Source organism: Elaeis guineensis, chromosome 3 (assembly GCF_000442705.2).
Source record: "Elaeis guineensis isolate ETL-2024a chromosome 3, EG11, whole genome shotgun sequence".
Classification (NCBI taxonomy): Eukaryota; Viridiplantae; Streptophyta; class Magnoliopsida; order Arecales; family Arecaceae; genus Elaeis; species Elaeis guineensis.
The window spans coordinates 76,551,904-76,562,936 of NC_025995.2; positions in this window are offsets into that span (position 1 = coordinate 76,551,904).

The following is an 11,033-nucleotide window of genomic DNA, read 5'->3' on the forward strand; positions in this document are numbered from 1 at the left end:
AGATAGATCTACACGAACTAGGACAACCTTTACACTGTAAAGGGTAAACCTTACAGCAGGACAACCTACAATTCGTGATTGATCTAAAAATTTTAATTTCAGATTTAACAATCAGATTATAAATTAGATCTAATCTAAGAAATAATCTAAGCATGTATAAATAATCATGTAATAAACAACCTAGGCTCTGAAACTAATTGAAAGAACCAGATCTAGGGTTTCAGGGTTAGATCTTGAAACTTTTTCAAGATTAAGCAGTAGAAGACTAAAATAAATCAAAATTTATTTTATAAAACTAGAGAATTCTTAGATCTAAAATCCTGTTATATAATTATTATATGGCATTAAATCAAAAATTAAAATATAAAGAACAAGAACTATATGTTGATCATATCAATATGTTTCTATACTACATCTAATGTATGTAAAATATAATAGATCAGATCTATTACCTTGCAAGTTAGACGTTCAAATTTTGCTGATCCAGGATTGAGGATGATGTTGCGAGCCGCACATATTTCCAGCCTTTAGGAGTCATCTATACGAGCTCACAAATCACGATCAGAAGTCTTGGTGCAGGAAATCAGCACAGTATGCTAGTACTGCGCTGATCCTTCTTCGATGGTTGATCAGATGCCTCCTTCTTCTTGATTTGGACTCTTTCAAAGATGAGAAGTAGGAGAAGGAGTTTTAGATGAGAAACTCTCAAAAAACTTATAGATGGAGGAAGGAAAGAGATGAACCCAACAACTCTAGAAGAAGACCCTCTTCTTCTTCTCTTTGCTCTAACCTAGACACCTAGTTTGGTGTCTATTAGATCTCCATGCCTCAAGACTCTTTCTTCTTGATTTTTGGATGCCCTAAATGACTCTCAAAGCTCTATAATCTACAAAAATTTTATGAAAAAATTTATTTTAAATAGAGAGATATGATTGAGTCCTTGTCTAGGTCAAATACCTAGTCAAGGTATATCCAAACAGGGCAAGATAAGGGGCGCTCAACTCTTGGGTGCCCCCTCCTTCTTTTTGTGTGTGGACCACCAACAAAGGGTGCATATTATGTGCCATAAAAGCTACAAAAAATTTTTAAAAAATCTGAATAAAATCAATGCCATAAGAAAAGTATTTTGGTTTCCTAAAACTCTATCTCATAAAATTTAAAATCCAAACTAATTCCTATTTTGACTTGATCCACAACCACTTTCCATATAAGAGAGAAAGAGAGGAAACCTTTGGGCATGCGTGAAGACCTGGGAGAGAATATTTGTCACACAAAATAAGAGAGAGTGGGCATGGGATAAGAGAGAGTGGGTGTGGGGGCTAAGGTGGCATAAGGTGGAATCCTAGTCTTACTAAGATTCAATCTATGACTTGTTCACATTTGGTTTCTCAAATCAAATCAAACCAAAATCAAATCAACCTAATTAAAATAGATCTTAATCCAATTAAAAGCCTAATTTAATCAAATTAAATTTGATTTAAATTTGATTTAATTTTTTAATCAAATTAGAAATTAAGTTGACCTAAGTCCTATTTGAACTAGGACTAGTTTTTTCTTGCACTTGGATTATCCAATAAACTAATTGAACTTGATCCAATCAAACCCAAACCAAATCTAATTAAATTATATTTAATTAGACTTAATCTCAGCCTTTTGATTTAATCAAATTAAGCCAATTAGCAATCAAATTGCTAATCGATCCTCCTACAACACTTATACTAAGTTAAATGTCAATCGTATTGATCGTTTAACCCTTGAACGATTCTTAATCGTTGATCAACCATCCGATCGGATCGTGAACTCTGATGTGTGTGACCTCATTGGTTCAAATCTAAGTTAGTAGTGCAGAAATAAATTTCTATACCAATCGAAGTGACCATCTAACAATGGTACCCGATGGTCGGATAGGTCAAATGTGTAGAACAACATCCTTAGAACCCATGCGGATATAGTTTCCATATAATTCATCCCCTTGACCAAAAAGCTCATAGGACACCTCAGAGTTCAATTGTCAATTCTGATCAGGTTGTCCACATTATATTTTAAAATATCAAATCCATCTGATGGATTATCCTGGCCAAGGTTTTGCTAAATTGAAATACAGTGACTCATTCTTCTCCAACTCTTGGAGTAGTCAATCACATCTTGATCACACTCTGACTTCACAAGTACTTGACTGTGCCCAAAAGTCTTCCATCACTGAATTAAAAGTTCAGTTAGTCCAGTACCAAAGCACAGTGAATTGCTTGCAAGTCACTGAGGCGATCTCAGGTCTAAGGGACACTTATACCTATATCCCATCAGAGACATTCTCGACAGCAGAATGCTCTGGAGTTGGTCACATTCAATGACGATATACCCTTACATCTCACATGTATGCCATACCAGTGTCTCCATACTCTTTGGTTAAGAGGACAACCAACCCATATGGCCTACAGCAACCTATGCTTGATAGAAACTGTCGTCCTTATTAACAGTCTATCATTTGGTCGAGAATAGTTTGAAGGACTCATCGATAAATCTTCTCTTTATCGAGCCTAAATAGTCCTAAGAACTTCATCACAACAACGAAGTTCATTAGAAGATGAAAACTTGTGATGAAAATACCAAAAATATATTTTATTTATTAACAAATCAATTACAATACAAGGTTGCTCAACCATCAACAAGTTGACGATTGGCTTTTGGGACATATTTCGCAACACTAGAATGTGGGGGATTGGGAGAATATTGCCTTTTGGCATGACTCTTGGATGTTTGAAATATCTTTTAAGTTGTTTATACCTAATACTGTACCACTTGCTAAATCATCCACAAATATCTCTCATGGCCTTCCTCGATGGTAGACCAACCAATGGATGAACTATAAGCAGCAGAAGGAAAGAAGGAGTTGGAAGAGCTAACTAAGAGTCTAGAGGGACAAAACCTCACCATAGAGGACGATCATATAGAATGGAAATGGGATAACTGAAGAAGCTTCAAAATCGGGACCACCTATCTTATCTTCATGCATGGAGGGATAACCTTACTACTCACAAGATTGTGGAAACTCTAACTATCGAAGAAAGCAAAAGTTTTCTTGTGGTTAATAGTGAACAACATAATACTAGTAGGTGAAAACCTACAGAAAAGAAGATGGAACGGTCCGATGGTTGTGTCTTATGTAGAAATTCAGATAAAACTTGAACCACATCTTTCTCTTGCGTCCATTTGCACAACAAGTTTGGCAATAATCCAGGCTAGAGCACACACACTAACCATCCCAAACACTAGCTCCTATCTATATAACATGCGGTTAAGTGCATATCTTAAAGTGAATCAATAGTTATCCATTGGATGTGTCATAATAGTGGTTTGCTGGAGCATTTGGAGGGAGAAAAACAGCAGAATTTTTCAATTTGAAGCATCCTCCTCAGTTATTATTATTTTTTTGTTGGCCCTCACAGTACACCAACAAGCACCATCATCACCTCTCCAACCTCTATGATACTCTCGCTAAACAACCTACCATATAGGTGATTGGCCCCTCGCCAGTGAAATGGCAAGGAAGTTCGAGTGAGGGAGGAACCTGGTTACTAAGGAAGCTGGGACGGCCGCTCCCTTTCAGGTTTAGCAGACCTGAGTAGGCCTAGGCCCCTTATGTCTCTCACCCTCATATATCCTCGGCTATTGCCTTTTGTATAAACCCTCAACACATAAAACTATTGGTGGTGCACATGCACCTCCCATGGCATATTCTTCTTAGGAAAAGAAACAAGGTTCTTTACTTTACCAAAATCTAGGATGGAAGACAAGAAAAGATGAACTAGTCTTGTAGCATATCACTGCAAGTCTTTTTATTCAAATTCTCTGTTCAGTAGACACACTTGATTTCTCTTATTTAATAACTATGAAGCACTTTTCTCCATGATCACTGGGGCTTTAGGTTTCCTTCCCGATTGCTCCCGTTAGCAACAACACGTTAGAGATTGGCCACCAAGAGGTAGTTTTACACATTGACCTCCATAGAACCCACGAGCACTGCAAGCCTTATCGCAGTCTAGATAGTTTTGACATGCCCCAACGCAGTAAGTCCATGAAGATTTTTTAATGTTCACAGCTCCAACTGCAAACCTTGAGATGTAAGCAAGCCTTTTTGTTCTATCAGGGCAATTTATAAACAATACAAAATAAAAGAAAAAATGGCAAAAATGGTCTGCTTTTCCTTCACCTTTTGTGGATTTAGACTAGATTTCTATCCGGAAACGGCAAAATATCAACTTTTTTTTCAATGCTTTTGCGCTTCACCCTATACAACTCCAGCCATTCGATTTAAGAAAAAATCCTTGCATTTAACACAAAAGTATGTCGCGATAAACACGCATTCATTATAAAAAAAAAAAAAAAAGGATTTGACTCTATTTAATAATAAATCTGGAGTGCATGTATCTGCTGGGGATGTGAGAGGCATTTGAAAACTTTATAACCGGGCCATTATCACAAAAAAGAAAGATATGGTTTCAATAAATCTATGATACAGAAATGTTCATATGCACACAAACATGAAACGCAAAGGAGCTTCAGTGGTTCTACAATATTTGTAGACAATTGGCTTAGTAACAGAGATTAGATACATGGAAACAAGGATAGAGATTAGAAATTTGAAATAAAAAGGTGAAACACATCACAAGATATCTATATTATAGCTCAGATAATTCCTTATAAATTATTATAAAATATTTTGGAGAACTAGTTGATCAATAATTTGAATCATTTAGCTTTCTTGAAAAATGGAAGTTTGATACATTTAATAGCTAAAAAAAATAAAACAAATCATAAAATAGAATAATAAGAGCTGGCACGGAAAGTATGAATAAAAATCATAGAGTCCTCGTGCTAGACGTGATACAAACCTGATGCTGTGACGAAGATAATCAACAAAACAGGAACCAAGTGCTTTATGATAGAAGGCTGATTATTTCTTTGCCCATTTATCACTCGCCGTCTTTTGCTCTCTCTGGTATTTGTGGCCTTAGCCACGGTAGACACCTCAGTATATATAGCCTCACAAACGCTAGGATGTGATAAAAACGTAAGTCTTCTAAATTTACTCCACATAGTCTGGGATTTAGTACTAGAAATATTTGGATGTGATAATAAAGTAATTCTTCAAAATTTACCAGAGATATTTGGATGAGATGAGAAAGTAAATCTTCTAAATTTACTCATAATATGGTGCGATTTGGTATTACAAATTCTTGGATGTGATAGAATAGAAACCAAATATTCTAAATTTATTCGTAATATGGTGGGATATTGTATGTGATACGAAAGCAAATCTTCTGAATTTACTCATAATATACGGGATACAGGACAAACTAACATACATACATATATATATATATATATATATATATATATATATATATATATATATATATATATATATATATATACACACACACACGGTAGGTCATTGACAGGGCCGGTCCTGACATTTTTTAGACCTAGGGCTAAATGAAAAAATGGGACCTTCTCTATTAAAAATTAACATACTTTAAATATTAATTATCATTGAAAAATTAATCTACGTGCAATAATTTTCTATAGATATATTCGTTAAGCAGTGTATAAAACCCATCATTAATCTATTTAATTATTTTTCTTGTTATAATATTGTAGAAAACCATCCTTGCACCCTATTGGAACATCAATACAAGGTCTAGCCTGGGGCCTGGGGCGGTCGCCCAATTTGACCTGCCCCAGGCCGGCCCTGGTCATTGACAGATTTTCAAGTTTAAAGTTTATGAAATGGTACATATGGTATTAAATTTATATAGGACCATGGTTTTTCTTCTACTTTTATTCCTAATTTTTTTTTTTTTTGCTTTCTTCTTTCTTTTTTTTTCCTTTTCTTTCATAGTAGAATTGATCTTCCTTACATTGCCAGCATACCTTCCTTACATCAAGGCCTGTCTCATCTATTCATGAACTGGGAAGGTGCCTTGTGCCTTCCTCTTTGAGATATAGGGGCCGCACCTTGTGGAAACACAGCACTCTTGTTCTCTTAATATTATTTTATCGCAGTATAATTATTACAATTTATTGCTCATGCTAAGCTGGATTACTGTTTGGATGCCCTGTGTCATTTAGCTACAACTTTTTAAATTTGTATATGATCATCTTTACATGTCTCAATTCATGAAGCATTAAAATCTATGTATTAAATAATTTATAAAATAATCCAAAAGAGTACCAAAATGACTTGTTAAATACCATATTTCCATCCAAACTCAGCCGAAACCCGATCATTTTGGGGTCTAAGACTGGGGAATTGGATTTCGGTTTGATTTACATCGTGAGAGAAAATTGGTGAAAGATGGGGGGCAAAATTATATACACTGCTGCAAAGTTCCCGGTTGTTGTCATGCTGATTGCCTTCCTGATGACATCAGGTTTGTTTCTTCTCCAAAATATCTATCTTATAATTTCTGTCCAGCGCCGATGGTTTCATTTTATGATTTATTTATGAAGTTTGCTTCCATTTATATGTATATTTTTTTCTCAAAATCGTCCATCTGATATACGTCTTGATGTTGGTGGTGTGATTTCTTTCAGCTTTTGAGGGTTGTCATGACAAATAAGAGTCCCAATTTAGAAGTCCCTTTGGAGACATCTAACAAAAAGACTCCCAATTGGGAAGTACTGATCTACTCAAATTATGGTTGTTTCAGAGAAATCAAATTAGGAAATTGGAAAAGTTCTTTGACATCAGAGAATTCTTCTGTATGGGAGAATGCTCCCACACTCACTCTTATTCTCTCTCCCCCTTCTCTCCGGACTCTCTTCCACCTCCATTAGGACTAGGGGTAAAAGTGGACTAGATAATATTCATCTAGATTCGTTTTTGTATCCAAATCTATCTGGATTTGAATAGATATTCAGTATCCAATTAATATCTATATCCATATCTTTAAAAATGGATATGGATATAGATAGATAATTATCCAATTCGTATCTGAATATCTTATTCTATTTGTAATCTTATTTAATTTTGTATAGCACTTATGAATTTTTAAAAAAAATTAATGACCATAACAATATAATTAACTTGATTTATTATTTACTTAATAATATCTTTGACTTTATGGTCATAAAGTTTAATCATCTGATTTATATCTGTATTTATATCCATATTTCTGATTTGTGTCCATATCCATATTTATTAAATAAAATAAATATAGATATGGATATGGATTGGATTACCAATATATCCATATCCATATTCATTTTATTTAATAAATACAGATACATAAATAAATTCATATCTATATTTATTTTAAACAAATATGGATATAAGTCAGATGCAAAAATTCATATTTATATTTATTTTAAATAAATATGAACATAAGTCGGATGCAAAAAAATATGATTATAAATATAGATATAAGTCGAATATCTAAACTTTATAATTGTAGAATCAAAGATATTATTAAGTCGACCGTAAATCAAATTAATAGTGTATTAATATGATTATATGTTTCTCTTAAAAGTTAATATATAGGTGCTATATAAAACTAAATAAGATTACAAATAGAATCATATATTCGGATATGGATTGATAGTTATCTATTCATATCCATAACTAATTTTATTTGATGGATATAAATATGGATGTAGATATTAGAAAGATGCTCAAATCTTTATTTATGTGGATAAATTTGAATATGAAAATGGATCCATACGGATACTATCCAATCCACTTTCACCCCTACCTCTTTATCCCTTTTCTTTTTCTCATATGTTTCTCATTTTATTCCTTCATCTCTTCATTTGTGAGAGATCGATCATCCTAATAGCTTCAAATTAGAGTAAAATTTCAAAATAATTTTTAGTATAATATTAAATAATCTTTTAGAAAATTCAAGCACTAATTATTTAATCTCTCTTAACTAGTTAACTAGTTGAACTAGGAAACAAATCAAAATATCCTTTCCAGCCTTCTGAATTTAAGAGTTTAGATTCTTTACACAAAAAGTTACTATTCAGAAAATGTACTGAAGCAAAACTCTTCACCGTCTTCAAGGAATCAGAAATTCACAAATTTCTCTTATTATCTTTCGATACTAGAATTAACCAGGAATTACCGATTATTCAAGAGTTCTTTTGGCTTACAATGGATATCCGTGGTTTTTTCAAAAACATGAATTTTACTATTTTTAACATAACTTAGAAGGGGTGGGACCCATAGGTCTTAACGCTTGCTGCCTCCAACCAACCATTCCTTTTCTTTGTTTGTGTCTATGCAAGTGTCAAATAGTGCAAATAAAGTACCATATCATGACAACACATTGATAGCAAAGCAAAATATACGTGCATATACAAGTAACTTTGAGTCATATTCTGTGTTTTTTTCAGAATTTTAAATTTCTTTATCGGCCAAATTGTCTAGAACATTGCTGGACTAGTGAAACTCCTTTCCTTTCTACTTTATGCGGATTGGAAGACATTTGTTATTCATGGGAATTTTGCAAAAGATGATCTCTTTTACAATGATGGCCCTATGTTAAAATTCTCAAATGCTTTTTTTCTTTGGCCCCAGTAAATACACTCTAAACATGTATCTATATAGAGTGAAACATGCTTATTATCTGTCAATGAATGCACATGTTTAGATTGAGTTCCTATATTTCTATATTAATAAACATGTTCATAGGACTGAATGGATTTATGTATTCTTCCTATCGATGGCTAGAACTACCCATCGGAATGATGGAAAAAGCATCCAAAAGTTTTGATTTATATGCGTGGACCAGCTTTGCAAAATTTCTTTGTAGCGTTTTAGTAATGGCTCGACTCAAATATTTAAAATTACGGGATAAGTTTTCACTTATATCTCATGGTTGCAGCCACAGCTGTTGGTGTGAAAGCCTCTGAATTTACTTCCTGCATTGCATGCCGTAGCCTGCAGAAATGCACCAGTGACTGCATCAAAGCAGGATGCAAGGTGGCCAATGTGTGTCAACTGGTGTTGTTCCCCCATATATACAATGTTGTTGCAATTGTTAAGCAAAAGGTCATTCCTTCTAGCAATACTGCGCTTTGAATAAAGATGACATGATGATAAAAGCCATCATCTCTTTCCTCATCGAGGAACATGCTTTGTTGTATTAGTGAATGCCCGAGCCGGCAACTATTTACATATCCAATTCATGTTTCTTACTTCCTGTCTACCAATATTTGATGGCTAATCTACCACCGTGCATGCATCCCCCTGTAAGGAGATGTTTAGTTCACAATCAGAATCGGAATTGGAATGAGAATCAGAATGGATGGGAATCAGAATCGAAATGGCCAAATTCTCCGAGGCATTTGGTTCATGATCGGAATTGGAATCGGAGTAGAGATTGAATTTTAGATAGATTGGACCATTCCCGTTTCATCTTGGGATCGAAATTGAAATAGAAGTCCTCCCAACCAAATGATTAGAATAGGAGTCATCCATTTCCATTTTTATTTCGACTCCAGACTCCAACTGCCCCCAACCAAACACCTCCTAAATGTGTTTTTATCCTACATTGAGTGTTGGAGGAAAGTCTAAACAAAAATAAGGTTGAGTCATTATCGATGATGTTTACATGTGGTTAATTATGTAAATGAGCAGTTTGCAAGGCCTCTCTCAAGGTTTCTCTACAAGCAATGGAGTGGTTGTAGGCATGCATCTACATGCAAGCAAATGCCATCATAGATCCAATCAAAAGTCTAGTCCTCAATTTATCAATCTGTGGATGGAATGACCTATTAGCATTAATATTAGCGCATTTAGCCAGTGAGGGAGGGCATAATACCCATATAGGTTCATGAAGCATCTCTTGGTCTTTCAGCTACGTTTCAACTCCTTGTAATGAAAAAACCCAACACCAAGAAACTTACCAATTGACAAGATGGAACATTATTCATAGATTCCATCACATTCTTCATTAGTGAAAACAACCACTTCGGAAATCACTTGGACTGCTGTCGCATGTTGCCCTTAATGCAATACGAATCTCTGGTTTTCCTCTTCAGATATTATGTCACTACTCTTTCGGAATGTGAGAGGATTAGGAAAATCGAACAAAAGGAAATTGGTTCATGACACAGTTGTACACTCTCGATGCATAATTTCTTGCTTTGAGGAAATCAAGTTAAATGAGACCTTAAACAATCATGTCGCCACCACCTGCAGCAAGAATTTTGTTAAGTGGCAGGCGCTTGATGCCAATGGTTCAAGGGGGGGGACTCCTCAATTGTTGGAACTCAGATTTAGTGACAGGAACCTGTTTCCATTTGGGCACGTACTCACTCAGTACTCTCCATAGCTATGTTCTCCCTGCTACTGGTAATTCTAACTGGCTGGTCACTAACGTTTATGGTCCAACGATCACAGCCTTAGACCCAGTTTTTTTGCCGAGCTTGCATCCATTCGTCAATTGCGGCGAGGTTCTTGGATTATTGTTGGAGACTTCAACACCATCAAATTCACTAATGAAAGGAAGGGCGTCGGCAGCGACACAACGGTCTCTGATGACTTCGACAATTTCATTGATATCCATCAACTTATTGAAATCAAGAAAAGCACCTAATATTTACTTGGTCTAACCACCGAGAGGCTCCTACAATGGCAAAGTTGGATAGGTGTCTAGTGTCAGATGATTGGTTGGAACAGAATCCTTTTGCAGTGCTAAGACAACATCTGACCATTTTCCACTGCTCCTGAAATTTAACCGGCGTCCGCAAGGTAACTTTGTTTTGAGAATTTTTGGTTTCTCACCCTCGGTTTCGATGACTTTGTGAAAGCCTGCAGGCGTGCTACTCCGAGCGTTGCTGATGCATCAGCCAATTTGGTGTCTAAGCTAAGGTGTCTCAGATCAAAACTCAGAAATTGGAACAGGTCAACCAATGGTAATATAATCCAAAAAAAAAACACAGCATCAAGCAGTAGATTTTAAGGCTAGACTCCCTTGAAGAAACCATAAATCTCACTGCAGAACAGATCCTTGAGAGAAAGAGCC